Here is a 26,982-nt window from a genome sequence, read left to right on the forward strand (position 1 = left end):
CCAATTTTCTTGCTGGTGTTTCTGAAACAAGGGGAATTGCCTCCCCCAGAGCCTCAGGCTGCCCCCATCCAGCTCATGGTAGCAGAGGCAGGCAGGGAACGTTCTTGGTTATTTGGCAGCTGTAAATTTCCACCTTGTGTGCGTGTGCACAGGAGGCTATTCACAGCGCGTACACATGCAGGTATAGATTTCTGTGGGTTCAGTGAAGGCAGCAATAACATCCAGGCATGGTGAGTATAAATGTGCGCCGCTCTGATTCATAAAATACAATAATAATTAATTGTCATATGCCTGGCATGCTTGTGGGCTGATACTGCTATCTCCTTCCCCCTGTTAAAGCAGGAATGTGTCAAACCCTTTCCTTCTGAGAGGTTTTGCAGTGAGCAGGCAGCAATGGCATTTCCCTTCCCTCCCACTCACCTTACTGGGGATGCAGAGGGGTCTGTACTGGGGCACCAGTTTACGAAACTGCACTCTGCTGCTGGGGAAGGGAGGCCAAGTCCCCAGCCCTTGGCCCCGCTGAACCCGCCGGCGTACTTTCACCAAAGCAGTGCGATAAGAAGCAAAGCCCACGTGAAGATAAGCTTGTTTGTTTTACTGGCAGAACAAGGATAAATCCTGCGCTCTTTTCATTGCTCAGGCTGGCCTGCCAGCACGTGGAAACCTTCTCCGGAGTAAGGCCTCGTTCTGCAGTGGAGGATGCATCTGATGGCGCGGATGTGCTCGGTGGGAGCGGTGAGAAAATCAGGGCAAAGCACAGCCCTGGGGCTGAACGCCACCGCTCCCTCCACCACGAAGCCGGCTGGAGAGGTTCCCCCTTGCACCTAATACACAGACGATATTTATTGGACCAAACCATGCCGATTTTCCATGCTCACCCACCCCAAACGGCGCAGGAGTGCTGCTTGCTGCCCACCCGCATTCCTGTCTGTGGCAGCTCGGCTGGCGGGTGGAGGAGAGGGGATTTGGGGCAAAAGGGGGACCTCTGTGCCAGGAAAAGCATGGTTAGAAGATGTGGGGGAGATAACAGAGGGTGCAGGAAGAGGACTGGGAGGATGTGGGCTCCCAGGAGCCGGGGAAGCAAGGGGCTGGGATGCTGGTGTCAGTGGGTGTGTGGTGAGAGCCTGGGGAAAAAAGCCTCTTCGGTGGGGAAGGGCAAACCAGAGAGCGTCGCTCTGCCCCTTGCTCCTCCCCACCAGCGCCTGGAGGAACTCGGGGTGAGGCAAGAACCCTAAAGGAGACGAGGCACAGGCTGCGACGCCTTCTCCCTGCTACCTCATTCAGGTAGCCTGTCGGGGCTGTAGTTTGCTTACAGGCACTGGTGTCGATAAAGCCGCCTGTGCGTAACGGGATACGGAGTGACGAGAAGGCCCGGCACTGCCAAGCCAAGCCAAACCACCCGTCCTTTGTGCATTGGGAGCAGAGCGCTGCTGTGTCATCCAGCCCGATGGATGCACTCCTCCGGCAGCGCTGCTGCAGTCCTCTGCCTCGCATGGTCGTATCCTGCACCCCGCGAGGCCGTATCCTGCTCCCGGCACCCCAGCTGGAGGCTTTTTTCAACCCAAGGGGGGGATGAAATCCCCTTCTCCCAGCCTGCGGATTCGCAATCCCCTCCCCACTGTCAGCCTTTGTGCCTCCTCCCTTCCGAGCGGCGTTGCGATCCTCTGATGCAATTAATGGCCACAATAAGGGGTTGTGGAAAAAAAGTCGCATCTGCAAGCAGGGGAAGAGAGGCACGTTCCCGGGGGTGCTGCGTGGGGCTGCGCCGGGGGAAGGTGGCACGGAGCAGCACCCCATGGCACGGCCACGCCGCGCCTGCTGTGTGCCAGCTGAGCGGGGAGCTGGTCTGTAGTCGGTGGCCGAGCCGAATCCTCCTGCCAGCAGAGCTGGAGTTACGGATGCTGCTGCCAGGGATGCTCTCTGCCAGCCTGCGGAGGCAGAGGAGGAGGCCAGCCCTGCCTGGTGTGGAAGGAGAGCCCTCACCGCCCACCGCCGCTCCCTGCGACGCCTCCTCCTCCTCCTCCTCCTCCTCCTCCTCCTCCGCACAGCCTGACCTTTGCAAATGCCCATGCGTTTCCTCGGGGCTGTCAGAGTGGCAGCCCTTAAAAGCAGTAATTTGTTCTTACCTGCATAACCACGCTTTGCATTTCCATGGCCTCTTTAACCCCAAGATGTAGCTGCAAATTAAATCAGGATGGGAAAGTCGTGAATTATGTCCAGGTAGCCCCATTGTGCAGCTGAGTTATGAGAAATACCAGGAGATGAGGGCTATTACCCTCAGCGACACGGGAGGTCAAGGAGGGAATCCAAATGCTCTAGCTCGTACCTTGTCTCCGGTGGCACGGAGAGCCTGAAGGAACTGGTTGGACTGGGAGGGACTGGGACGAGGGATTCAGGAGGGAAGCAGAGATGGATATCCCCCTCTTCTGATCACAGCAGAGGGGGAAGAAGCAATGTCACGGCGGGTGATGGCACGCACTGGGGCTGCACGATGAGCCACCCAGCCCAGGGGCAGCTGCTGGGCTCCTGGGACCGAAACGCAGAGGGAATCGGTGGGCACCGGGCGAGCTGCCTTCGCTCCCGATTTTCCTGCAAAAGGAAGGAGGAGAAAAGGAAAGAAATATCTCCTCGGGTGTCCCACCCCGTCCCGTCTCAGACCTCCGTTGACTCCCAGCGAATTTGGCATTGACTTGAGCACAGCCTTGGCACCGACCGCTGCACTGCCTACAAATGCCCTTCCAAAAATAACTGCGAAGTGCAGGGGGGAGCCTGTCCCTGCTCTTGGCACCTCCAGACCAGCTCCTCCTCTTGCCGCAGCAAAGCATTTCTCAGCCGGTGGGAGCCCTGCCCCGAAATCTGACTTGGATGCAGGTGGGAGTCCTGGCAGCTCAGTGCTGGCCACGTGCATGCCCCATCGCCTCCCTGCCTCAGTTTCCCCCCAGCTTGACAGCGAGGCCATCTCATCCCAAAGGATTTGCACTGGGGGTCAGAGGAGGAAACGCCAGAGCCCCGTTCCCAGCCTCGGAGGGACAGACAGACGGCTCAGCAGCGCTGCGCCCGGGAGGAAGAATAAAGACCTTGTCTGTCTCCTTGCTCCCACAGTAGGTCCATTATTATTTTTTTTTTTAAAGGAGGTCTATTTGCTTGCAACCCGACTGCACCCCGGCCGGAATAATGCTCTCTCTGACTGCACAGTGGGGTTGTGGACCTCACTCAAGAGTTTCCTCTCCTGCAGGAGCCGCCGATGGAGCATCAGAGCACTCGATGGCCGCGGGAGCACCGGGCTGGTCATTTCTCGGGGACCTGCCGAGGGCACCTCTGTGCCCGCACCCCTGGGGATCGCCCACCTACACCACGTACACCCTGAGTACTTGGGGAAGAACAGAGGAGCCCCCTTCTTCTCTTTTTGCCGTGCCTATCTGTTTTTATAACTGAGCTTTCTGCACAGGGGACCTGTAATTCGAGCAGAACACAGGGCGCTGAATTTCGCCTCCAGCTGCACTCTGAAGCCAATGTTTGCTCAAAGCTAGTGAGGGAGGGCCAGGCTACCAGCACATCGCGGCTGCCGTCAAGGTGTTTTGTAAATACTCCGTACTTCCCCTCCGAAGCAGCAGGTTCCCGTCCCTGCCGAGCAATTTTAAAGGTTGCTGTCAGGGTGAGAGCGGAGTTTGGCACTGCATCTTTTTGGTGCCATGGTCTTAAATATTTCTGTGTCCCCGGGGGCAGCCTTCAGCCTCGGCCTGTTACCCAGACCGCAGCACTCACGTGGCTCGGGGCCTTGGAGCGGGCTGAGCGGGCTGGGTCTGGTGCCACAGCCCAGCCGAGTTCCTGCAACAAAAAAATCTCGATTTCCCAAGGCTGCTGGGATCCGCCAGTTTGTGCTGAATTTGCAGGGAGCCAGGAGAGGCTCCTGACAGCCTCTCTGGGCGTTTGGCCCTGCCCCGGCAGCAGCCCCGGCAGGAGCAGGGCCTGCCCGCGCGGGGCCCAGCGTCTCGGGGATGCTCGGCAGCGGCAGGAGCCAGCCAGCCTCAGTTGCCTGTGCTACGGCGATCGAGAAACTCCCCTGACGCCTCTGTACATCCCTAAATACATGCTTTTAATAAAGAGCCAATTTAGTTTCCCAAGCACTGAGTCATCTTGTGTTATTACCTGGCGTATGGTACCCAGAACAGCAGCCGCGGCATCTTTCCTTTGACAGAAGGATGTTTCAGTTCCCTCTCCCACCTCCAGCTTTTCACAACTCTCTTTTTCCCTTTAATGGGGAGCCCCTTTCCCTCACAATCCCCCCTGTCCAGGCTGCTAGCCCAGAAGCAGGCAGGGAGGCGAGGCTGAGCGTGAACATCCGAGGGGCTGGAGGGGAGCGGCATGAGCCCTGGGATGGGATGGGATGGGATGGGATGGGATGGGGATGGGGACGGGGATGGGGATGGGGACGGGGACGGGGACGGGGACGGGGACGGGGACGGGGACGGGGATGGGGATGGGGATGGGGATGGGATGGGATGGGATGGGATGGGATGGGGATGGGGATGGGGACGGGGACGGGGACGGGGACGGGGACGGGGACGGGGACGGGGATGGGGATGGGATGGGGATGGGGATGGGATGGGGATGGGATGGGGATGGGATGGGATGGGGATGGGATGGGGATGGGATGGGGATGGGGATGGGGACGGGGACGGGGACGGGGACGGGGACGGGGACGGGGACGGGGACGGGGACGGGGACGGGGATGGGATGGGATGGGATGGGATGGGGATGGGGATGGGGATGGGGATGGGGATGGGGATGGGGACGGGGACGGGGACGGGGACGGGGACGGGGACGGGGACGGGGACGGGGATGGGGATGGGGATGGGGATGGGGATGGGGATGGGATGGGGATGGGGATGGGATGGGGATGGGATGGGGATGGGATGGGATGGGGATGGGATGGGGATGGGATGGGGATGGGGATGGGGATGGGATGGGGATGGGGATGGGATGGGGATGGGGATGGGGATGGGATGGGGATGGGATGGGGATGGGGATGGGATGGGGATGGGATGGGGATGGGATGGGGATGGGATGGGGATGGGGATGGGATGGGGATGGGATGGGGATGGGATGGGATGGGGATGGGGATGGGGATGGGGATGGGGATGGGATGGGATGGGATGGGGATGGGGATGGGGATGGGATGGGGATGGGGATGGGGATGGGGATGGGATGGGGATGGGGATGGGATGGGGATGGGGATGGGGATGGGATGGGGATGGGATGGGGATGGGGATGGGATGGGGATGGGATGGGGATGGGATGGGATGGGGATGGGGATGGGGATGGGGATGGGGATGGGATGGGATGGGGATGGGATGGGGATGGGGATGGGGATGGGGATGGGGATGGGATGGGATGGGATGGGGATGGGGATGGGGATGGGGATGGGGATGGGGATGGGGATGGGGATGGGGATGGGGATGGGGATGGGGATGGGGATGGGGATGGGATGGGATGGGATGGGATAGTCCCACAGCCCTTGTGATTCAGGACACACATCAGCATGATCATGGGGACAGTGTCACTGCTATGGGCCGTGTTCCCCAATGAGGGCAACCTGCTCTCAATAGTGAGGTGAGACAAGCTGTTATCGGGTTCAGGTTTAATACCCCAATCCCAACTTCAAGACACGCGCATTTACCAGCAGGGCAGAGCAGGCCTTCCCTCTCCCCAGCCCAGCTCCCACGCTGCCGGATTAATAATTAAACCGCAGGAGGTCCACGGATAAAAACCACGCAATTCCACGTGGCTCTTTTTTTTTTTTTTTGCCAAAAAGAGGCCGAAAGCAGAACCCCGGTGCTAACCCAACACCGCCCCCCCCCCAGCCGCCCTCGGGTGAGCGGAAGGTTGCCACGGCAACCACCCAGCCAAAAATACAGCACGGCGTGGGGGGGGGGGGGGGCCTTTTTAATCCCATTTAATGCCCAAATCGCAGCGAGGCTCCGCATCGTTCCCAGCTTCGGGGAACCTCCTGCCGGCCCCGGGGAGCCTCCCCGAGGCGGGCCGGGGCCCGCAGCCACCGGGCTCGGCGGTTCCCGGACTACAACTCCCGGCAGGGCCGGCGGGGCCGGGCCGGGCGGGGCGAGGGGCGGGCGGCGGGGCCCGGCCGCCTCCCGGAGCCGGAGCCGAGCCGGAGCCGAGCCGAGCCGAGCCGGCCGCCTGCCGGGCGGCGCCCCCTGCCCCGCCGCAGCGCCCACGGTAAGGCCGGGGCCGGGCCCCGGGGGATAATGGGGGCCGGAGACAGGCCCCGGAGGCTGAGGAGGGGGAGATCCCGGAGGGGGGGGCCCGCTGCCACCCCGCTGCCACCCGCAGGGCCCTCGGGGTTGGGGTCGCGGTCCCCGGTCCCCACACCCCCCCCTTGTCTGGGTCTGGCCGTGGGGGTGGTGTGTGTGTGTGCGGGTCCTCACGGAGCGCCCGGCTCCTGTGGGCAGGGTTTGGGGCTGCGCGGTGGTTGGGGCGGCCTCCGCCCGCTGCTCGCCCTGCCTGACATCCCTCTGTGTGTGTGTGTGTGTGTGCGTCCCCCGCCATGGCACCGCGTCCCCCCCTTGCCCTGCTGCCTGCACCCCCGGCACCCGGTCCTCTCTAGGTGCCGAGGCGGTGGGGTGGGTGGCGGCGCCCACAGCGGGACAAGGGTTTGGACCCAAGGCTCCCCTCTGGGCCGGGTGGCGGTGTGCGTGGCCTCGGTGGCCGCGGGGTGACTCGGGGTGCTGGTGGGGTGCTCGTGCTCTCCAGCCCCGCGTCGGGTCCTGAGAGCTCACGCGCCGGAGGTTTTCTTGCGAGCGGTGCTGTCAGCCAGGAGGCGCGGCTGCCGGGCGGCCCTGGGGTCCCAGCGCCTCGAAAATCGGCGCCTGGGGTCGTTTTTTTCTGGAGAACGAGGCTGAGAGGCGTCCCTGGGGGCTGCGCGCGTGGCTGACAGGAGGAGGGGTGCAGCGCGAAACCGTCCTCGCCCCTCCAGCATCCGAGCTCGCCACAGCATGGCGTGTGTGGTGCCAGCCCGGGGAGACACGTACGGCGGTGTTTCTGGCTGCCGGCTTGCTCCCGGCTTGTAATCCGCCGTGAGGCCGAGCCGTGGGTGTCCCCGGCCCCGGAATGGTGCAAATCTGGGGCTGAGCTCCCGCGCCCGCGGGCGGCTTTGCACGTGCAGCTGTCCCTTGGATGGCTTCGTCGGGGCGGGAGGCGGCAGGGGCCTTCCCGCAGAAGTGGTTCCTCCTCTGAAATAGGCTGTTTGTCTGCCTGTGCCGCCTTTTTGCTCCCGTGTGCTGCTCCTCCTCCACCGCTTGGACGGGTGCAGACTGCTGCTGGGAGTCACGGCCAGCACCGGGACCGCTGTAGTAAAAGCCAGCCTTGTTGGCAGCAACAAAAGGTATGGGAGGAGAGGCAAGGTACTGAGCTTCCAGGCTCTTCCCTCTGGTGGTTTTAATGCTCCTTCCACCTCCAAACCCAGGAAGGCTTGCTGGTGGCGGGGGCCATCGGAGCATCCGGTTGCTGGCAGCGCAGCAGGGGATGCCAACACGTGTTGGAGGGGGAAGCATCACGCCCTGCTTACGGTTTCTGTGACCCCGACATGCAAATGTTCACGCTTTGTCCCCACCGCACGGAAAAAACACACTGTGTGGTGTAGGTTCATGTTGCTTTTCCCTGTAACGACCACAAAGGCTTTGTTCTGCGCTCGGCTGATCCTGAGGTCCAAAAGCAAAGCCTTAACGCTGGGTTTTATTCCCTCAAGCCCAGAATAAAATTTGTAGCCTGTGCTTTCCCCATGTTAAGTGTGTTTTCTTTGGCAGAGATACGCGTGTTTTCTGTTTTGGGCAGCTCGGGCTGAGTTTGTATTTAAAGCTCTTTCCCTCTGAGCTCTGGGCCTTCCTTCTGCAGAGCCTGCACGGAGAACTGACTGTGTCGCAGTTAGAGTACTGTGGGACTAATAACGTTGTCCAGCTCCGAGGAAACATTTTTTTTTGTCGCTTATAAAATCTCACATTGCTTTTAAAGGGAAGCAGAGGAGCAGTGGCTGGATGCTGCAGGTGATGACGGTGTGGTAAATGATGAGTTTTCAGGTGAGCAGCACCCAGGGGCTCCCCAGCTGGCGGGGCTGCAGGGGGCTGGAGAAACCATTGTGGAGATGAACAGCCCTGTGTCTGCAGAGGGATCTGCGCGAGGAGTGAGCTGTCTGAGGCGTTTGGCTTGCTCTCACATGCTTGCTTCTGTAGCTGAGTCAGCCCCGCGCACAGCCGGGCTGGGAATCGTCTGCGGAGGGTTCCCGAGAGCTGTGGCAGATCACGCGCAAAGCACGGAAGCGTTCCCCGCGGCGAGCCTTCGGTGAGGTCCTGCCTCTTTGTGAGGGGCTGCACCTAAACGTACAGCAAGGCCCGCGGCTCCTGTGAAAGCTGGGGGCAGCAGATCCTATGCTTCGGGAGCTGTTTTGGGCACACTTAGCATGTTGTCAGAACGTTTTCCCCTAAAGCGCAGAGCAGCGGAACACCGCTGATTGCCTCGTCGTTCTTCGGTTTAGCAGAAGCATTCAGACGTTTACGTGACGCGTGGCATTGTTAAGTTTCGGAGTTAACAGTCTGCTGGTGCGTTTGGGGTGGCTCTTCACCAGGCTGGGGAGAGGACAACTGCTCTGTCTGGAAAATCTGCCGAGTGTCAAAGTGTTTATGGACACTACTTGCCCATAAGCTTCGGGATGTCCTTGTGAAACTCCTTGGAGAAGGTACGGTTCTGCTACCGGAGCGCAATTAGTGCTTTACTGAGTCATCAGGAGCGAAGGGCTAGTGTAGCCAGCCAGTAATCTTCTGCTCATTTGCGAGAGTGGCTGTTTTATTTATATTTTGTATAAATTATATATATTTATGTCTATAGTCATGTGTAACGTGGATGCCTTGCTAATGATTGTAAGAGAAATAAATTTCCTGGTCAGTTCAGACTGAAACAGGGATGCCGTTGGGTATTCCTAAAGCTTTTGAGCGCCTAAGTGCCAGCTTCCCGGCTGGAAAGAGAGGCTTTTTCTTCCGTGTCTGCCCGGGGCTGTCCCACGTTTGGTCTGGCCTTGCTGGTCCTGCATAGCCGCTGTTGGTCTGCTCCAACCGAGGGATCCCAAAAAGGTAATGGGGATGGTGTCTCTGGAATGGATGTGAGATCTTCTCTTTTCTCTGTTAGTTTTTGGGGCCTCCTTTGAGTTAGTTTGTGGACCTCCGAGGCTTTAGAGACCACAGTGGACGAGGGGTAGTCTCGTGTTTCAGCAAAGCCATCGTTTCCATCTCCGTGCTCCTACCGGGCAGCCCGCAGCCTCCTCTTTCCCCAGGCACGTAGCAGTCATGGCAAGAAAAGGAAAAAAAAAAAAACAAACAAACAACAAATTGTTTTGTCCTGTGGCAGGAGAAGCTGTGGTGACACAACTACGCTGCTACCTCCGCGGGACCAAATCCTGCCTTACCTGTCGGCGAGCAGCCTGCCGCAGGAGCGTTTAATAGCGTGCAGCAATTTCTGGAGGGCGTCCGCCCTGCGGCCACGGGCTGGCTCGGCTTGGGCTCCTCCTGCCAGCCGTCGGATGCCACCGGTGTGGTGGCAGGACGCTGGGGGACGCGGGTGGCAGGACCTGCCCCGGGACGTGCCGGGGACAGGGAGCGGCTGGGTGATGCTCCCCGCCCCTCGCGCCCTGCTCGGCTGAGGATGCGCCCCGGCGCCCAACGTCTTTTAATCGGCCTTCATGCAAAAAGGAGAAGAAAAAAAGCCTTCCTCTTCCTTCTGGGGTGGCCCGGCTCCCCTGGATGGGTTTGCGCAGCCCGTGGTGAGGCTTTGCTGCCTTCCCCACGCCGCAGCAGAAGACACGTGTCTGCCGCGGGTTTCCCCAGCCTGCCACAGGGAGCTGCTAGCTGGGTACGCCGTGCCTTGTAACTAATTCCAAAAACACGTTGCTTTTGAACTCAGGAAATCCTGGAGGAGCTGTGAAGAACCGCTTCGTGTAGCCGGGGCGGTCGGTGGGGAGGTGGGTGGCTGGGCCGGGGTCTGCACAGCAGGGACATCATCATCATCATCATCATCATTGCGCGCGGGCTGCCAGCAAGCAGCTTTGGGGGGTGCTGAGGTCTGTGGAAACACCTCTGAGTGCTTTCCAGTGCAGGAATCATCTGAAGATGAATTTTAAAGGATTTTTTTGTCTTGCAGAGAAGTGTGTGCTGTAGTCACCGGTGGGGCCGTGCTGTAGTCACCGGTGGGGCCGTGCTGTAGCAGAGGTGCAGCCGAGCCCACCCACAGCAGTGCCCTGCGGACGGGGCGTGCTTCTGTGTGCAGGCATCTCTCCATCACACAGCCAGAGGTAAATCCCGTGGGCACCAGGCTCCTGGGCTGCAGGAGACAGAGCAGGAGGGCGGCATGGTGCCCCCCCTGCAGCTGGAAGGGGACTCGGACACCATACCTGCCTCGCTGTCCCAAATACCATCTTCGGTGTTTGTACAGGAGGGGAAAAGAAAGCAGGAACTGTTGTCGTGGCGGGGCTGCAGTTGTCAGCTGGAGGCTAATAATAGGAAGCGTTTGGTGCTTAACGCCTGCTCGGCCTTGTCCGGCCAGAGGAGCTGGGGTGAAAGCTTGTGGGAGCTGCGGGGCGCCCCGAGAAATGCAGCTGCTGGCCGGGCGATCGGCTTGGAGACATCTTAGGTTGCAGCTCTCTGGCTCGGGAAGCTGGGCCGGCAGTCCCGAAACTTGCAGCAATCGTTTCTGCAGCTGGAGGCTTCACAGCTGTACGTGGAGGAGGCTCGTCGTGCTTTTGGAAATGGCTTTTTATTTTATTTTTTTCCCACACTTCATCGTTGCAAGCTAGTAAATTAATTAGATGTAGTTTTCAGGGGCTGTTAGGTTGGGTGAGAATAGTTGGTTGTGAAAGCTTGTCAGAGAGAGACTCCTGTATTTTTTTTTTTTGGCTGGAAGATAAAGGAGTGGTTAGTGTGTTTGAGCCCAGGAGTGGATTCATTTAAAGGCCTGGTCCTGCAGGCGCTGCTGAGATCCTTGAGGGCCGTTTTCCTGACGCTGTTCCACCTTCGGTGCAGTTGTTTCTGGCTTCATTTGGTCTGCGATCGAGCTCGCCTCCCTCCCTCTGGAGGAGACGGCGGTGGCACGTGCGGCTCGCACATGACTCACCGGAGCTGCTAACGCCGTAAACACGCGCCCCGACAGCCCCGCTGCCCTGCCTGCCCGCGGGCTCTGGGACGGGGACGGACCCCGTCACGCTTAGCAGGATTTGGGCCACCAGGTCCGCGGCGCACGGCGTGCAGGGTCACGATACCGATGCCCGAGCGGGAGCAGCCGCTGCAGGAAGCCGCGCGGGAGCGCGGCGCTGCCTGGTGCCCCCTCGCCTTCTTTCAGGACCGGCTCCGATCCCGGCGGCAGCTCTGAAATCGACCTCACGCTTCTGGAAAGCTCTGCTCGCGAGCGGCCAGCTCGCCGTCCCTTCCCCACGGCCCTGCTCCGGCCGTCCCCGTGCTGCTCGTGTTTCCCTGCCTCTGCGGCTGCTCTCGGCGGCGTCCGCGGTGGGCAGGACGCCGGCACGTACGCGTAGCGCTTGGCCGGCAGGCGGGGAAGCAGACAAAGGATTTGGGGGGCAGTGAGGACGGTGGGGGGGGGGGTCCCTTCCCTTTCTCCCTCCCACCCACGCGTTCAGCAGCTGCTCCCCGCAGCACAGCATCCCTTCCCGCTGAGCCTCGGGGATGGAAATGCCCCTTCCCCGGCACCCGCGGGCCTTTTCGGCCGGTCCCCGTGGCGGTGCCGCAGCCCGCAGCCGCCCCGTGCTGGTGGCTTTGTTCTCTCCCGCGCCGCCCCGCTGCCGCGCTCTCTGCCGTGGGAAGGGGCCGGCAGCGGGGGCTTTTAATGCCGAGGCCACTGACCCGTCTCCATCCCACTGCCTCCGGCCACCCAGCGCTCGTGGGGACCGGGTTGATCCTGCACCGGGACAGGTGTTTTGGGGGATGTTGTCCGGCTACCCAGCGGAGGTTCGGGGAGGGTTGGGGCGCGTGCCGTGTCAGGCAGCGGGATGGTAGCTAGCCTGGCCAAGCGTATCCGTTTAATTGAACCATAAATCCCGCAGCAGACCAATAGTGCAGGACTTTATTAAAACCCCGGGGTGCTGGTTGCCCTCCCTCTCCTGCTTTTGGAGTGCCGGCGGAGCACGCCGCATCTTTCTAGGAATCAGCTCCTTCCCGGCAGCTCTCAGCTGAAGGAGGACACTTAGGTGGCTTTTTTAAACGCAAATTCGCATTACATGGGGTGAGAGACTGATTTATCAAGTGGCAACAGCCACTTGAAATCGAAGCTTCCGTTTCTGTGCTGTTTGTTCTTATTATTGTGTTTACAGCGATGAGGTCTGTGCAGTCAGCCTGGCCGTCACTTGTTATTCCCCCAGAAACTTTTTAACCCAGGGATTAATTTCAGCCAGATCAGACGGAGGAGCGCAGGTCCCGCAGATGAGATCTTCCATGCTTTAAGGAAAAGGGTGGAAGGGGGAAATCCAAATTTCTTCCTGACCACAAGGAGAGGCTGCAGCAGTCGTGAGCTCAAACACCGTCTGGGCGCAGGTGGGTCGGTTAACTCGCTTATACCTACAGGGGATTTGGGGTTCGTGTTGCTGCAGCCAACGCAGATACGTGCTGCTGCTTGCGGGGCTGGGGGCTAGAAGGTCCCACAGGGAGCTCAGGGTCTGGGGCGACGGGCGAGAGGGAAAGGCGTGGGTGTGCGTGTTGCAGGCACAGCGGGGAGCGTGGGGAATGTGGGTCACGAATCGGTGCGAAACTGGGCTCTGTTCTAGGGCTTTGCCGGCGGGTGTCTGTGTTTTTCCCGGGTGGCCCAGCACTCTGGAGCTGAGCTGGGGCCAGGCGGGATGTTGGCTTTCAGGAGTGCCTTAGGCAGTACCCTCGCAAGCGTCTCGTTAGGCAAATAATACAAACTGAACAAAAGGAAGAAGGAGCTGGCTGTGGGGGTGCTGCCGGGGGATGGCGAGCCCGCATTGCAGGAGCAGCGGTGCTGGGGCTCGGTTTGTTGAGGGCTTTGTAAGCCCCGCTAGCCCGTGGGTTATTCTTTGCTTTGAGACTCGTGTTTGCCTGGACCCCTCCGTCCTGGTGCCTGTCTCTCCTCCCGGCCAGCTCAGCGTTTTATATGGAGTGTGCAGAAGGGGCCGGAGCTATTAGCAATCCCTGGTCCACTCCATCGGATGGCAGCGGGGATTTCCTGAGCTGTGCAGGGCACCTCGGTACGGCCTCTGGTGTTCTGGGAGTGCTCTGGGGCACCGAACCCAACGGTAACAAGAAAATCCACTCCAGAGAGTACATACACGCGAGGACGGCCCCAAATCTTTGCATTCGGTAGGGTTTTCTTTGTTATCTCTCTTTGCGTCACCTGGCACCCGAGCAGGCGGCTGGGAGGTGCCGCGACTGGCGCTGTGCAGGGCAGAAGTTGCAGGTCCTTGGCGGGACTGAAGGTGCAGGAAGGCATCTGACTGCGCTTCCCCGGCTGTGTTTGTGGTGCTGGTGAGGAAGGGGAAACCTGCACAGATAAATAATGGTTGCAAAGCCCCGGGAAGGGGATCACCCTGCTCTCCCAGGGCTTGCTGCTTGCTCGTGACCACCCGGCTTGCAGCATGAAGCCGATGTCACGTTTATTTTTAGTCTGCTGCCTCTCTGCCACGGTGTCCTGCAGTCCCAACAGGCTCCCTGGCCTTGAGCTGAGCCTTGCCATGTACCCGCTGGGGCAATCAGGTGTTATACTGCAGTTCCTAACAGCGATGGTTAATGCTTGTGGTGCGCTGCTGCCTAGAAGCTCGTGGAGAGTGTTGGCCGGCTGGGGAATGGACAAAGTCTGTCCCCAAAAGCTTGGCCGGGCTCGCTGCAGTTTCCCAACGAGGCGGAGGTCCGCGCTGGCAGCATTCTGGCATCACGGAGGGCCTGTGACCTCGTCTGGGTGTAGGGCTTGGAGGTGCTGGTGGAAGTGATTTGTGAGCACCCGGTTCCCAGCGGAGCCGGGGAGGATGCGCTGCCCCGCTCGTGACGGCTCTCCTTCCAGCTACAACCTGAGGCCGCCGTTCCTGCCGCTCCCCTTTCTGCCGTCACTACTGGCGCTCTTTTTCTGGGGATTCTGTTCCTTTTTTGTCAGCTCGGAGAAGTATTTTCCTTACGCTCGCCTCTATTTAGGGCTCTGGGGGAGGAAGTGACTCAGCCTTTCCTCTGCTGCTGTTTGCACAGTCATCCCTCGCCGGCTCCGCCGAGGCTTTCCGCGCGCACCTCGCCTTACGAGCGCTTCGTTTTCATTCAGCAGGAGCCTGCCCGCTTCCCTGCCACACGTTTGGGTGGGGAGAGGCACGGCAGGGGTGGACGAGCCGCCGACAGGAGCCCCACGTGCCGGGCAGGTAGCAGCATCACGCTCCTCAAGGAGGACGCACCGCCAGCCCCACGGCAGCTCCGGGCGGCGACAACCAGGGACCCATGAGCACGGAGGTCGGCGGAGAGGCAGCCCCAAGTAAATCAGCTCGCTTTTGGGGTCTCGCCTAGTCGAGCTGGGGAAAATCGATGCCGTCTGGTGGGGGGGAGATACACCGGGGAGGGGAGAGCGAAGGTGACTCCCGTCGCGCTGGCAGCACGGCTGAAGGATGCCCTGGTCTCCTGGGCGCTGACGGGAAGGCTCTGCGAGGATGATGGATGGATGGCAGGACGGCGGGGCTCGGTCCGTGGAGGGCTGCTGCCAGCTTGCCTTTCACGGCAGAGCTGAGCCGACTGCTAAATACCGAGCGGGAATCATCGCTTGCCCTCCGCTGGGCTTTCAGACGCTGCCGCTCAGCGAGGGACTCAGTAAATCATCCGCACTCCGAGTGATGCCAGGCATTTGGCATGCCATGTATTATATTAAAAAAAAAAAAAAGTGCATTAGTTTCAGGTTAATCGTTCTCCTAGCCTGGAAGCCAGCACAGCTGGCTGCAAAGTCACCTTTGCTTCTTTATAAAGGCAGCCGGGGGGGAGCCAACAAACTCAATCTACCCAGAAGCCTTCCTCTCCCCCTCCAAAACCCAGAGACTCAAACCCAGGAAGCAGTTTTGACCTGCTTAGGAAATTCTGGCACGTGCCTGTTATCCCTTTGCTTTATAAGGTTGTAGGAACCTGTGTTCTTAGCAGGAGGAATGACTTACATGGCCCTTGCTGGGGGTGTTACCCCCAAGGACAGCAGGCCCGTGCCTTTGCCCGTGGTCAGCTCCCCTTGGCAGTCCCAGCTCCTAGGTTGTCTCTGGCCGGAGCGATGTCTTGTGTGTGTGTGTTGCTGGGGGTTGTGCACTGTTTATCTGGCATTTTATGGTAACAGTGCTTCCTAACTAATCCCTGCTCTTGGTCTGCGTGCAGTGGAATTTGATCCTGCTTTGGCAATGGTGGGCTTCAGTTGTTAATTTCAGGGTTTCATAGGTAGAGCATCAGTAGCTGCAGGCACTCCTTGCATACGGCCTTGCCGAAGCTCGCGTGCTCTGAGCAAGAACTGCTCGGGTGACCACAAGATTCGAGCCTTTTTGTTGTGTTGCAACGCCTCGGTAGGCTCCAAGGGTTGTGTGTGCCTTTATGGGACTGCGTTGTACCAGGTGCCTGAGAAGAAAAGGAAGGTAAGGCCTTTGGAAATGGAGGGTGGAGGCCTCATGTCATGGGAGATTCGTGTAAGCGGACATCTAACAGCTTGGTGGTACTGCAGGACAAGACCCAAATTCCTAAAAAACAAACAAACAAAAAAAAAAAAAAACAAACACCGGGTGGTGAGTCCTCAGATCGATCAGTCAATGCAGCCTGTTGGCAGCAAAGGTGTTAATCTGAGTGCCCCACTTCGGTGCGCCAGGGAGGAAATAGCCGCGGACCCAGAGCTTATCTGATTTGTGCTGGGATCTCCGCCGAGCCAGCCCCGTCCAGTTCGGTGGGATGTTTTGGGGTGAGGTGTGGTAACCTTGCAGGAGGCAGGTTTCGCGCTACGTGTCTCCTGGTGGAGCGGTGTGCCAGGAGGAGGAGGCTCTGCTGGCAGTGCCGGCCCTAAATACACGCGGGAGAAGGCTGGTAACAGGATGGAGGCACTTTGAAAGGAAGCTCTTTGGGGTGGTGGTCAGCGTGTAATTAAACCGTCTCCAGTAAATAAGCACAAATGCTGAGAATGGTGGGAGCACCAGCCCGTAAAGCCTTCTCTCTGTAGGTTATAAGCCTCTGACTAAAGCCTTCCCCTTATTTTTACTTAATTTTCTCCGTTTATCTACTTTATTGCAGTTCACACGTCCACCACGTGCTCCCAGCTCCTCTCCTCTCGGGTTCCACACCAGCCAGTGACCCGACTGAAAAGCCGTAGCCTTGTCCACCCTGTGCTCAAACTGAGCTCAGGCCACGTTAGCTCTCTTCTGAGCATCTGCATCTATTGATTAAAACATTAGGAGGAACGTCGGCTTGGAAGCGACGCATTTGATCAGCCGATTACTGTAACAGAAAAGCAGTGAGCTCTGATTTGAGGTACGTGAGAAACCGTAGCTGCCGCTTTCTGTCGTGCTGGAGAGAGCTTGGAGCACGCCACAAAACGAGAGCACCGCTCGGGGAGCTAAAGGAGGAGTCCGCAGGCGGAGCGTGAGCCTTGTGCCTGAGGCCTTGGCACCACCGAGGAGTGTGGCAAGAATAAGTGTGAGTGTTTAAGGGGGCTGCTGGGTTTTGGGCGGTGAACTGCAGCGAGTGCAGGAGCAGTGGTTGCGTGAAGCAGGTAGGTAAGTCTGTAGGATGCTCTTCTGGGGTGGAGAGCAGCTGGCTGGCGGAGATGCTCGCTGGTGTCTTCGGAGGGCCAGCGGGATGGTCCCAAAGCACAGGGCTTTGTTCACAGCAGCGTCTCGGGGTTTTGGTCTGTGTGGCTCATCCCGAGCAGGCTGTACGGGCAGCGTATGGCCAGCTGCCTCCAGCCTCGTAGCAGGATGTCAGCAGAAACGGGTGCTTGGTGAGGCAGCCGAAAGCCAGGCTCCTGCCCGATGTCCCCCACACCCCCGTGCAAGCATCTGCTCTGAATTTCGCTCCCGTATAAACCCCGGAGAACAGCGTTTTGCTTTGCTCCTGCACTGATGCCACCCTGCTGTGCTGGCATTAGGCGTAGCGTAGGTATTTTTAGCGGCTGCAAACCGTGAAGTGCTGGGAGCCTGCTCCTGCAGTAACACGTTTGCTTCCTGCGGAGTCACGGAGGGCTCGGAGGCTGGGCTGTGGCGTTGGGACGGCCGGGTCGGAGGCAGGTGATGGCTCTTGCTTGGTACAGGTGGTGAGGAAGAGAGGGGAAGGGGCAGGACAGCGAGCACGTCCTCCCCTTTGGTCTCCCCTTCCTGTTTGCTTGCTCTGGTGTGAAACATCTGGACGTGAGCTCAGCCAAATTCCTGCTCTGGAGCCCTTCCAGCTCCTTGCGCTGTGCCTTGAGGCTGCCAGGGTGGGCAGAGCCGATGTCAGACCAACCTGGAAGGAAGAGAAGGATAATACAAAGCCTCCCACTCTCTTTGTATGGAGAAAGGTGAGTGTGTACCCTGTGTATTAGTCACAGTGTGGAGCCGTCCTCTTTGCTCCTTGCCTCCAGCAGCAGCAGCAGCAGCCTTCACTTGCCACGGTTAATTGTCGTGTATTGTCACATCGACCTGGGTTACCTCTCCGAAAGCTCAGCCTGGGCTTCCAGGGTGCTTGCCGTTGGGAAGGAGTTTCTTCTGGCTTTCATTAAGCTGGAGGTAAGACCTGGTGGCCTCATCCTGGAAGTCTGGAGTAAGGGAAGATGTTCTCGCATCCTGGAGTTGATTCACTTCAGAAGGGAGCTCTGCTGAGAGCAGGGCTGGCCTCAGAGTCAAACCTGGCTGCTCAGGGCCTCATCCAGTTGAGCTTTGACTCTCTTTCCAAGGATGGAGACTGCACGCCCTCTTGGGTGCTGAGCCACGCTCACAGCAAAGGATTTATGCTCTTACATCCCAGCAGTTTCCCGTGCTGCAGCTGCCGATGCTCAGAGCATGGGGTGAGTGGCTGCCGGAGAGGCTTTGTGCTGCTGGTTTTAGTGGTGCCCTGCGTGCTGCTCTTGGCCCTCTCACTGGGTTTCGTGGCCAGCCGGGGATGCTGCCACTCTCCAGAAACACCACAGTGCTCTCCTGCGTGCATGCATTTGAGAAAGCTTATCGCCAGCTGACCTAATTATTATAATCTCGCTCTTCCCTAGTTAGTGCAGGTTTCCTTGGCTCTCATGAGGCGTCCCCAGTTCCTCCAAGCTGCACTTTGATTTCTTGTCTCTCTTTTAATAACATAGCTCATTCACTCCAGCTATGCAAGCCAGAGAATCAGACTTGTAGCCAGACCACAGTGAAGTACCTGTGAATTGCCTTTCCTGGCCCTGATGGCCACCCTGCTGTGGTTCAGCTGCACCTCTCGGCACCTCTCTGGGCTGGCCCTGGAGCCCCCCCGTGCCCAGCCTCCCGGGCAGCCCCCCTGCCTTTGTTTGCCTCTGGTCCTGCTCTTCATCACAACCCCGTCCTCTTCCCCCTGCTCCAGCTGTACATCTTCATCGTGGAAATCCTCTCTCTGCCCGTGTTACGGGTAGAAATCGTGTGTTGTCCCTCTGCCCTGCTCGTGGATGCAGGGCTGCTCGCTACCCGTTTTTTTTTGTGCCTTCTGCAAGACCCCTGCTGCTGCCCTTTCCTTCCCGCTGCGGATGCCGCCTTCCCTACCTGACCCCTTTCCTTTGCAGAGGGGTTTTTTTGGGTACAGATGTAGGCTGGTTACCTCGTAAAGGTGCCAAATTCTGCTCCAGCAAGACGGGGATTTGCAGCACGTCAACAGGTTTTAACAGCAGCTTCAACGTGGATAAACGAAATGGAAGCCTGCAAGAAAGGGGGGGTGAAAAAAAACCAAAACATCACGTCTTGGGGTGAGTTTGTTTCGTCCATAAATGTCTGAAAACTGGAGAAGCTGGGTGTTTCCCCGTGTGGCCTGACGCCCAGCAGCAGCCACCTGGCAGGCAGTAACCACTTATAACCTGGTGCCTCTTGCAGGGGCAGAGCTTACCGCTAAGCTCCCGTGTTAAAGCACCTGATGGGATCAGCAGAGGTTAGCAGAGGGCTTGAAAAATGGCAAGTCAGCACCATTGTCCTGAAAACTTGTTTTTTGACCCCCCCCCCACCACCACCACCTCGTCCTCTTCGGTATCCAGTTCAGCTTGGTTTGATGTGAAAGGGGTCGGAGGAGCGGCGTGGAGGCATCAGCAGGGCTTTATCTGCGTTGGGGTTTCTGCGGCTGTCTGGGTTATCTGGCGCAAGGTCAGGCAGCCTCTGCAGGGTAAATATTTTCTGGTTGGGCGGAGCAGCCCATGTAGGAGCTTTTAAAAGCTGAACCAAAAACACTGCTGGGAGCAGACAGCCCCAAAAAGCTGGCCCGGGAGGGTCCCCTGCATCGCCACCACTCCGCATAGCTGGGTCTATGCGCCCTCCTGCCCTTTGAGGGGGAATGTGGGTGTTCCCGTTTCCCTCTTATTTAAAAAAATAAAGCGACATATTTGATGCATGCCTGAGGTTCCTCTAAGCTCCTAACTGCTACCACATGCTCTGAACGACATGCTCTGTGCTGGCACACTGCTGTGCCCTCTGCGCAGCGTGCTGGGGACGGGTGGGACCCCAAGTGGTACCCCCGGGTTAGCCTCAGGTGTTCTGAGTGCTCCTAAACATCTGCCCGTGGGAAAAATGAGCGGTGGTGAGTGTTTTTCAATTACTTGGCTTGTAGAAAAACTGTGGTAACAAAGACGGCTGCGAGGAACAGGAGGGATTTAATTGCAGTCAGTCAGAGTGGAGCTGTTTGATTTCATTAAAGCAGGGAACGAAATGACATCAAGTCGAAGATGCTTCACCCAGTCCAAAGGAAAATGTTTTTTCACACCATTAAATGGAAAGCTGTGGAAACTTTGCGTATATCACTGTGAAACAAAAGCAGAAATCCTTTGTTTAAAAATACCAAACCCTGCAGAAAGAAAGAACTCCTTCCAACATTTTCTTCCCAGTGTTTCGGATGAAATGACTTGACCAAAACTATTTAAAAGTCACCAAGCCAAATCCGGGTTGCTGGCACGCAAGTGGTGGTGGTGTGTGTTTGTTTTGTTTTTTTTTTTCCCTTCTCTGGCTCTGTGCCATTATTTTTTTTTCTGATCGTTGCAATGTGACCGTCAGAGGCCGCGTGGCTTCCAGGTGCTGCCTCGCTGGGAATGGGTTAAGCTGGGCTGATGGCTTCAGCCTTTTGGTTCCTCAAGCCACCGCAGGCAGCAGAGGTGCACGAACCTTGTCCCGCGCTGGAGGAGAGGAGCTGTGGAGGCTGAACCGTGCAGCACGGCTGGCCCTGGGGTCCTGCCCTGTCCTGTCCTCATTTTTCGGTCATCTTGGGCAGGGTAAGTCAACGTCCGCTGCTCCGTGCGCAGTTTCACCTCTCTTTTCTGGTGCAGCAGGCTGTGGTCCTGGAAAAGCTTGGACATCTTCTGGCACTGCAGTATCAGGGCACAAAAGCTGGGGGCTGTTCGTCTGGGGCAGGGTGTCCCCATGGACCCCCAGTCCTAACCAAGCTCGGCGCTGCCTCAGACCCCTTTCCAGGAGGGAATAGGAAGCACATCTTGGAAAAGAGAAGGAAATGAACTTCCCGCTTACTGGGGGGGTATCAGTAGAAGTTACAGGACCGACAGTTACCTCTGGTGAAAGAAACTGAGTTTGGGAAGGTTCCCTGAGCTCGGGGTGTGGGACGTGAAGGCTGGGGGAAGGATTTAATCCTCCTCCTGCATGGGGTTATTAGGGCTGTTCCTATGGAAGAATAGGGGAGGAATTGCTTAGAAAGCCAAAACCGCTCCCCATGACGGAGTAGGGCATTGTGTTTGCTGGCTGGAGAAGAAAAATCCAGTGGGAGTGGGGAAACCCTGCACCAAGGCCCCGTGTTTTGCGTGCCATCCAGTACGCCAGGCACTACATCAGCAGTGCTGTTTGTTAGCATCACTCCCGCTTTTCTGGTAAAGTCTCCCATCGCTTACAATAACCTGGGGCCGGGCGCAGGGTTTGTTTTCTCGACCATCCGTGTAGTGTAATTTATTCCAAAAGTGCCTTCTCCGCTCTCCCCTTAAGCTCAGCTGCTTCCCTTGTGAGCTGCATATATGGTATTAATACAGCTTCTTCACTCGAATCGCCCTTTACCTTTTTTTCTGTTCTTTTTTTAGCCAGAGCTACATAGTTTGGGCTCTTTATTTGTCTCTCTGAGGTCAAAGGTACGTGAACAGCAGGCTTCCTGCCGCAGCGTTTCTGCTGAAACTGCAGATGGTTCTCCCCTTTGCTGCAGTCACGGTCCTCCCCCCCCACGTTCTTGCTGTGATTAACTTCAGCACTGTTAATCCCTGGCTGTAAGCAGAGGTTGGCCAGGGCAGCGAGGCTCGGGAGGGAGCTTCCCGAGATGCTGACAGAGCCTCGCAGGAGCTCCTTCCATCCCTGCTGCTGTACCTGGTGGATCTACGGCTTGGCGAACTTCACGGTGACGTGGTGAACCTTCACACGGGCATGGTCTGTTGCGAGCCCCAGGTGACAACAAAATCCGGCGTAAAACTCCCTTATGGATGTCTCCGAGCTGTCCTCCTACCTGCAGGTCCTCCGATCACCGTGGGGGAGCAGCTCTGGGCATGGCTGGGTCTTGCTGGGGCTCCTCGGGGTGGGCACAGCTGTCCTGAAGGTGGATCTTGTTGGGCTTGGATGTCTGCGGGTGGTCGTGGGTCTTCCAGTCCTCACCCAGCCCTGTAGGAACTGCATATCTGGTTGGGTCACGAGGCATGTTTATCAAAATAACTATTTCTTGCGTTATTCCTGGCCAGGCTGTGTTTATGGAAAAAAAAAAAAAATTGGTGCCTTCTTGTCCTGTTTCTCTTGAGCTGCTGGGTATTTACTCATCGCAGGTACCCCGGAAGCGCTCTGAAAACCAGGACCAAATTTCTGGTGCTCCTCTGCTCCCACCAAGCCCCTCCGAATCCCCAGCATGTTTCCTGTGGCTGGGCTTCATGGTGCTTGTCCATGCCCTCAGAGCCTCTCGGCACGTGGTGTAGAGGGCAGAGGCTGTTCTTTGCAGGCCAAAATCGATTCTGGGTTTTTTGGGCACCGGGCTTGGCGTGCAGTGGGTGCTCGGGTTCCCGCGAAACAGCGTGTGGCTGCAGAAGTAGTCGGGAGTGAGCCCTTCTGTCCCCCGAAACAGGCAAGTTTGGGGTTCTTGTCCCAACACACAGCTCAAAATGTGCAAAAAGCCGTAGTGAACAGGGAGGGCAGCCCATCCGGGCTGTCTCCGGGCATTCCCTGGGTAAGGCAGGTAGGTGCCTTCCAGCCGTGCTCTGAGCTGCGTGCTTCTCTTGGGTGGCACAGCGTGCAGCTGCGGAGCTCGCTGGCAGCACCCATCCCAGGTGTCACCCACATTAGGCTGCTCAGCATTTCCCAAAATGCTCCTTTTTCTGCTTAAAGTCGGCTTGGAGGCGATCCGAGCTGCCTCTTCCGCTGCCTGCCAGGCTTGACCTCGGCTGTGCAGCGAACAAACAAGGAGCGGGTGCCCGGGCAGGCCGACAGCTCTGCCTGTCCATTCCTCACCACGAGCCACGTCCGTGTGAGTGTGAAGCCAAAAAAAAAGCTGCTGGTTCGTGTCTGCTGGGGCACTTACCTTGGCCAGCCCCACCACGGAGGTGGGCACGTGGCAGAGTCCCTGACCCCGACGTCAATCCCTTTGCTTCTGGTGTCCTCCTGCCAAGGGTCCTGTCCTGGTAGGAAGCTCGAAGGGCAGGCTGCACCCCTGGCCCTGCTGGGAGGGGAGCTACTGGCGTGAGCAGCACCAAACCTAAACCCTGTGGTTTTTAGGAAGCTGTGGTGCCTGTCTGTGCGGCTTTGTGTGTCCGCCCCGCCGCAGGGTCTGCGGGGTTTGTCTGCCGGTGGTCTGACCGCAGCCTCTCAGCGCTGAGTCTGGGCGCGGGCCAGCGTGGTGAAATCCAAGTTTTTAACAATGGAAATCCAAGTTTTTAACAGAATGCATCACTGCTATCAACCCCAAAGGGGTTGATCTCATGCTGTCCTGGAATTACCTTTCTCGGGGTGGCACATCGCCCCGGTTGGGTGGCTAAGCCCTTCCCGTGCATGCCAAAATAATGGTGTTGGGAGAGAAAAGGGAGGTTTGGGGCTGAAGCAGAGCTTTGTAGGAAGGGGGGAATCTAGTGCCAGGGTGGCCGGGACAGCGGGTGACGTGGCAGGGTCTGCGGGGACAGCGGTGGCTGCCGCTGCCTCCTGCCAGGAGCGGGGACTGCAGGCGATGAAGGAACGGCCTCGAAGACGTATTTGTAGGGACATGCGTGCTCCTAACCAGTTAGTGGCAATAATGATGTTGACAAGCAAAATGCGCTCAACCTGTTTGTCACCTCTGTCTGCTTCATATTAATGAAACCTTCCCGTCCCTCTCCTGTCCGCTGGGGCTTACCCACGCTGAGCTTCGTTTACCTTGTAGCGATCAAACCCAGCGATCCCCTGGGCTATCGATAAACGTCGCCGCGCGAACGCAGCGTCGCTGCCCCCGGGATTCAGCAGGCTGCTCATTGCTCCTGCCCCCTCACTTGCCCCCTGCCGCTGGAGGTGGCACCCTGGGGACGTGGTGGCTTTCGGGGAGACACACGGTGGCTGCTCCGCCGAGCGCGGAGTCTGGAAGCGGTTTGCACAAACAAATGCTCCTGCAGCCTCAAAACCGAGGCTGGTGGCTGGCCAGTAACGCATTAAAATTCCTGTCCGGGGAGTTTCTCCGCTTGCTGTTTGCGGAGCTGGGTTCTTGAAGGACGCGTTGTCGAGGTGGGTTGGTTCAAGCTGAGCCGTGGAGAGGAGCTGCTGTGTGTGCCACCACCTTGCGGATGGCAGCGAGCCTCTGCCGGGTGAGGCTCGCTCGGGATCCTGAACCATCCTTTCCCCATTACGCAGGGAGGATTTATGCCGGAGGTCTGGGTGATGGCAAAGCCGAGCCTTTCGGGCGGTGCTGGTTTGCACTGGGATGGCCCACCTGGCTGCAATAAATGTCACTTCTCTGAAATGCGATCGCTGGTCTGGGTGGCGACCTGCTGCCTGAACCACGTCCAGACCGTGGCAGGAATTGGGAGCAGCTAAGGAGGACGCCGTCAGCCTCGGGGGAGGGAGAGATTTGGCTGCCAGCTCGGCCCTGGTCAAACACCTGTGCTCAAATACACGAGGGTCAGACACCGTGCCACGTGTCCTGTCCCCAGCAGGTTAGATAAGTGGGTAGGAAGTGGGAGATGCTGCTTGTGGTTGTTGTTTTTTATTTTGTTTTGTTTTGGTTTGGTTTTTTGGTTTATTTCCTTCCCCTGTCTTTGCAAGCTCTTGGCATGTGTCTTCTTCATACCTGGGGGGTGCCAGCAGCAGGGGCTTTAGGGGATGGAGCTCCCTCCGCAGGGTGCTGCTGCCCCCAGCCCTGCCCTCCGCAGCGCCCCGCTGCAGGGATTACTGCAGCCTGCTGACATCTCAGCCCGGGTTGGATGTGTCTTTTAGGATTACGGGGCTTTTCACAGCACAAGTGCCCATTATGTTGCCTCGGTGCCTGAAAAGAAAAGATTTACTTCCTGATAATGGTCTCCCTTCGGCTGTTTGCAAAAGACCCTACGTGCCGGTGGGTGAGCGCGGGGTGGAAACGTGCTCACTAACCACAGGGATCAGCTCGGTCGTCACCACGCGGCGTGCTGGGACGGGGGACAAGCTCTGCTGGACGAGGGGTTTGGCACCGTGAGGGTTCCAGCATGCAGGGAGGATGTCCCTTCTTTCTGTGCTCTTCAGACGTAGGCCTTACGGTGCTGCCTCCTTACCTGCTGGCTGGTACGAGCACGGTGTGTGGTGTTCAGCTCTTGGAGGAGAGGCAGTGCAGCTCCAAAGAGAAGTGCGTGTGAAAGCTCCGTTTCTGCTCTTTCTTCCCTTCTTTCGGTGACCTTTCCTGCGGAAAGGTGAAAAATGACAAGAATAAGATGTGACGTGGGCTCTTGTTTCAATAGCTTTCAGCAGAAGGAACTGAACGTGAAAACAGATCCTGCCTGCCGTAAGTCACAGCTTGTCGCAGCCACCCGTGTACGTAACAAAACTCAGGCTGTGCTTGACTCAGGGGCCGCTGGTTCTTTTTTACGACCTGTTGGAAATCCTATTTCTGGAAATGCCAACGTAACTTCATGCGTTGTCTTTGTATAAGAGCAAGGTCCACGGACCTTGCCGTCACGCCATAGCCAGAGCGATGCCCAGCCAGCCCTGCCCCATGTCAAGGAGCATCCCACCACAGGGTGGGACTGGTGTGCCCCTCAGGTGCCCCATAAACCCACCTCCGCTCGCCTCCTGAGACCCGGAGGTGCCTGCTCTGGTTGTGGGCTGGTTTTCCCTTTCTTTCCCTTGACAACATCCATCACAAACCAAAGGCGACGTCTTTCCCCCCCAGGCAAGGAAGCGCATCTGTTGGGAAAGCGTCTAGTGCGCAGCTTTGACGTAACAAAAGGCTTTTTGTTTCTGAAGGTGCAGAGGTTTTGGTTTTGTTCAACAGGGGGAAAAAATCCACCTCCTAACCGCAGATGTCTTACGGCAGTGAGGCAAGCTGCGCGGTAAATCAGTGCCTGGGTGAGAACGAGGGATTTCTCGCTTCCTCTGCCTTCCTCGCCCTTCCTCCTTGGATCGCTGCGTCAAGGCAGCTGTTTGGGGTCAGATTCTCTGGCCTTTCGCACTTGGCAGTCTCCTGGCTTTTGCTCGCTGTTACCAGGGTCAGCGGCTTTTGGTAGCATCAGCGCGAGCGGCGTAACCCTGCTTGCAGCTGGCGGAGGAGCCAGCCGAGGTGAGCTACTCCTGTCTGCATCCCGGGCCATTTTGGGGTATTTCCAAACCCAAAACCTGGTGACGGGTTACCCCACAGCGCTGCCGGGAGGGCTCCCTGCGAGGCAGGGCACCGGGGCGCAGCTGGGGATGCCCCGTGGCTGGCACTTACACTTATTTGTATTTATTTTAATGAGATGGCTCCGTCTTGATATGCCGTGGCATTCGCTGGCTCCGTGACATGCCAGGCACGTCTGTGGCATGGAAACGTGGCAGCTGCTGGGCGCCTGGCCTGTCACTCGGGCTTTTCTGCATCGCCAGGTAGCAGAAACCAGACCCGAGCCTGGAAGGATGATGAAATATATAAAATGCTCAGCCAGCCGTGGGTACATCAAGTATCTGAGAAGCCCGAGGCTAGATCCAGCAGCAGTCGCTCGATGCAAGGTGTTTAGAGCTTAATTAGAAAAGGGTTAGATCCAAGATGTAATGGTTTATATTGCTGTGCTTTACCTTTTGTCATCCAGGATGATACCAGCCAGGGAGCAGCAAACCCAAACCGTGCACGTGGCGCTGCGCCGGTGCTGGCAGAGCTGCGGTGGTTCCTCCTGCCTGCTCCCTGCCCCATGGGAGCTGCCCCCATGGTTTGCTCCGTGCCGAAGCGAGCCCTTGGCAGCAGCGATGAACTGCTCATTTCTTTCACCAGGATGCTCTCGCCGTGTGAGACAGACACGCTGCTAATCGCTCGTTGTCGGAAATCCGCCGGGTTAGGGGAGAGAAAATATTGCTGCCGCAGGGGCTCGCTAAAAGGAGGCTGCGGGAAGCAAGCGGGGCCGTGGTGCTTGGCAGGAGCTTGGACCCCAAATGTGGAGCCGTGAGTCCTCCCAAACACTGCCCTTGTGCTGGCTGCAGCTTTGGGGAGGCCGGTGTGCTGCAGGACCGCTGCCCCGAGCCGTGGCACCGGCAGCAGCAAGGGGGGAGCCCGCTTGGGTCCGGTGCCTGCCTCTCGGCTGCTTTATACCATGCTTGAAGTGATGACAGAGGGGAAAGGGCTTGTTTTACTGCCTGGCCTGAGTGCTGAGAGCCAG

The 26,982-nt window shown here is 58.2% G+C and overlaps 1 protein-coding gene and 3 long non-coding RNA genes across 7 annotated transcripts in view; 2 read left to right on the forward strand and 2 right to left on the reverse strand.

Annotated features, from left to right (window-relative positions):
• Nucleotides 1-574: 574 nt before the first annotated feature.
• On the reverse strand, nucleotides 575-2,739 carry LOC106037305 (uncharacterized). The gene is made up of 3 exons (XR_001207936.3): nucleotides 2,327-2,739; nucleotides 2,127-2,177; nucleotides 575-824 (listed from the first exon to the last, which is right to left on the reverse strand). It is a non-coding gene; the product is annotated as an uncharacterized lncRNA (long non-coding RNA).
• A 64-nt stretch (nucleotides 2,740-2,803) lies between these two features.
• On the forward strand, nucleotides 2,804-4,124 carry LOC125184836 (uncharacterized). Its single transcript, XR_007169337.2, has 2 exons — nucleotides 2,804-3,101; nucleotides 3,236-4,124. It is a non-coding gene; the product is annotated as an uncharacterized lncRNA (long non-coding RNA).
• Nucleotides 4,125-6,109: 1,985 nt separating this feature from the next.
• CTIF (cap binding complex dependent translation initiation factor) overlaps nucleotides 6,110-26,982 on the forward strand; it is a 138,988-nt gene continuing 118,115 nt past the window's right edge. The window contains exons 1-2 of one of the 4 annotated variants that reach the window (XM_066988827.1): nucleotides 6,139-6,237; nucleotides 16,302-16,538. The gene's annotated coding sequence lies outside the window, so the exon portion shown is untranslated. The other 3 variants (XM_066988826.1, XM_066988828.1, XM_066988829.1) reach the window with 3 other exon arrangements.
• On the reverse strand, nucleotides 24,533-25,526 carry LOC106037320 (uncharacterized). Its single transcript, XR_001207950.3, has 3 exons — nucleotides 25,420-25,526; nucleotides 24,919-25,043; nucleotides 24,533-24,656 (listed from the first exon to the last, which is right to left on the reverse strand). It is a non-coding gene; the product is annotated as an uncharacterized lncRNA (long non-coding RNA).

Source organism: Anser cygnoides, chromosome Z, assembly GCF_040182565.1.
Source record: "Anser cygnoides isolate HZ-2024a breed goose chromosome Z, Taihu_goose_T2T_genome, whole genome shotgun sequence".
In the NCBI taxonomy this organism is placed as follows: domain Eukaryota; kingdom Metazoa; phylum Chordata; class Aves; order Anseriformes; family Anatidae; genus Anser; species Anser cygnoides.